Source organism: Orycteropus afer, unplaced genomic scaffold (genome assembly GCF_000298275.1).
Source record: "Orycteropus afer afer isolate SDZICR_OR568_19922 unplaced genomic scaffold, OryAfe1.0 scaffold00014, whole genome shotgun sequence".
In the NCBI taxonomy this organism is placed as follows: domain Eukaryota; kingdom Metazoa; phylum Chordata; class Mammalia; order Tubulidentata; family Orycteropodidae; genus Orycteropus; species Orycteropus afer.
The window spans coordinates 1856818-1859728 of NW_006921601.1; the positions used below are offsets into that span (position 1 = coordinate 1856818).

Genomic DNA, 2911 nt, shown 5'->3' on the forward strand with positions numbered 1-2911 from the left:
CTAACACATGGGATGACCAAGAGTCAGAAGCCACTCTACGGTAACAGTTTTTGTTTGTTTGTTTGTTTTTCTATTTGGCCATTTCATTTACTTTAGCCATGAAATTCAGAATCAGCAGTTTCCCATCTCTTGATTCTTTTAGATTTCTTCTTTTCACATTTTTAGATTTCTTGCTTTTCATATAGGAAACAAAACTGTTTAAATACCTTGTTTACATTTCAATTTAGTCTACTAATTATAAAGATTAGCTTTTCAGAGCAGCACTGTTGTTTCCATCTTTTTTAATATCCTTCAAAGATCTAAATTCATTTTTTGATTCTCTTCTGCATCTGAATGGCTGCAAGACAGCTGAACAGCTTTACTGATGTGAGAGCCTGTGGCAATTTAGTTAGCATTTGTAGTTTATGAATAAAGTTCATCTGCAGAAAAATATTTTCATATAATTTGAGGATTCCTAGTCTAATTCTAAATAAAAATTCCCATTCACCTCCACAAAATACACCCAGATGGACAGGCCAGGTCACATAGTGTGATGATCCAATCAAGTCTATATCTAGTGTAGACTATGAAGCTGAATATGAAGAAATGATTTAGAGAGACTGTCTTCAAACAACACTTCAAATATTTCACCTTATTGCTGTGATCCACACAGAAAAACACATGGCTTATTCATGAAATTGCAAATACAATGAAGGCATCTGCCTCTTCCAAATTGAACATGATTATGGCTGCAATGAAAGACATCCGTGGGCCATAACCAGCATCAAGTCTATAACATGAATCTCCTGCTAAGATACTATGTAAAGCATCATGATATGAACCACCTTTCTGAAAGATGTAGAGACAGAAATGCATAGGATATGTCTAGCTTAATTCCAGACAAGTCTCTGGATCATCAATAACTATGCCTGTCGTATACACATCACAGAGAACAATATGGTCAGAGAGCACTTGTTTCACCAAAACTATTCCATCATTTTTTTGCTCTTAAGAGGAATATTTCATAAAGTTCAGGAGTGGATATTCAATTCATTTCCTACAGCTGGACCCAAATTTTACCACAGATGCTAGGAGGCAATCCCTGTACTGCAATTTTTGAACTTTTCCCAACTAAGCATTACTACCCAGTTGGGCAGTATTTCACACGCCCAAACTACCATTACACTTGCAATATTTCTTCCTGCTTACATTTTTGTTTCATTTTAAAAATGTACTGCTTTAATGTCTCAATTTTGAAACTCAGCCACCATCTCGTCATGTTCTTGTTGGTGACATAAAGCCTCTTCCATAGATTTGGCAGGAAGATTTCTTGGAGTAGGAAAGATTTCTTAAACAGGACACAAAAGCAATAATCACATATGATGATCTATACTCAAGAAACAGAACAGTGGTAGAAAGTGGCTCCAATTCAAAATTCTTGTAAGTTTGAAGTGGCGGTTGACAGGCCCTCCCTGTTCATGCTTCATATTTCTGCTGAATGACTTTGGAAATTTTCTTAAGATTTTCTCTAGGAGAAACTTTACCAAAGTTCCTTTGCCATTTTTGGAAATGATTTCTGCCAAGCAGAGGCAGGTGGTGGTGGTGGTGGTGAGGTGCTCTGGATGTGGCTCACTTCCAGCAAGTTCACAGTAATGTAGAAGAAGGTGCTCCACCCTCCCCAGTCCAATCTGACTTCAGCACCTCATTACCACGTTCCTCCAGAAGGAGGTGACTCCAGGGAAGGTTGAAGGGCTCCATGCTGGGCCAGGAAGCTGTAGCCTGACCAGCCTCTTTTAGGAACTAAAATCAACTCTATGAAGCCAATACTAACAAAGCCTTTCCAGGAAAACTGGGCTGGTACCTGGCATACAGGGTCCAGGCTTACAGGTGGTAAAGAAGGTCACTTTCACTGAAGGCCAAGGACCTTGGGACATTTTGAGGACTTCAAGAAGAGAGGAATTTGCCCAAAATGTATGAGGTACTGCAAATAAAGTCTGATAGAGAGAACTTCTTGGGCTTGACTTTCTAGCCTCAGAACAGCAAATAATAATGACTCTTAGAAGTCCAATCTGAGATTCTTTTTGAAAGTTTCCAGCAGAACAAACAAAGAAAGGTTTTATGGTAAATTAGCATTCTTACTTTTCCTATGTAAATAATCAGACAAAGCTTAATGTCTAGACTGACTCTGTGATCAAGAATAATCTTTGCAATTCTTTTTTATCAAAAAGGAAAAGACTATAGAGAAAAATTTGTTTTTCAATGGAAAATTATTCATCATCACTCTACAGCCCAACAGAGTTATGGTTCTGATTCTCTGAGAGCTGTTTTACAACTCTGCAAATTGTAGATAACTGATAGCAGTAATAAACATTTCTTGTCTATAGATATGCAAATGAATTCTGTCCAGTGAAGAGAAAAAAAAAAAACTAAACCAAATTGATTCCCACTCATAGTGAACAGAGAATAGAAAAACCAGTTTTCACTCCATTGACACATTCTTGATCTATAAATACGTCTGTTGTTTGGATTTTCCTTTGACCTGGTTGTAATACTTAATTAGTTTCCTTAGGAGCTCTGGTAGCATAGTGGCTAAAGCACTTGACTGCTAACCAGAAGGCTGGTGGTTCAAACCCACCAGCCACTGCTCGGAAGGAAGGTTGGGCAATCCTACTTCATAGTGGTACTGCCTTGGAAACCCAAGGAGAGGTCGCTATGAGTCGGGGCCGACTAGACGGCACATAACAACAACAACAACAACATGGATGAGTTAAATAATGTCTTTAACGTGTGTTTATTTTTTATCTGTGTGTCCTGATTTTTACCTGTTTTTAAAAATTATCTTAAATGCCAACTTGAAATTAAACCACCATTTAATGGCTGATCATATGAACCCTGACCTGAGTCTTTCCTTCCATCCCAAGGGTCTAGAGAC

At 38.0% G+C, this 2911-nt stretch overlaps 1 pseudogene; it reads right to left on the bottom strand.

Annotated features, from left to right (window-relative positions):
- Window positions 1-244: 244 nt before the first annotated feature.
- LOC122151407 lies at window positions 245-1737 on the bottom strand (annotated as a pseudogene).
- Between the last annotated feature and the right edge of the window lie 1174 nt (window positions 1738-2911).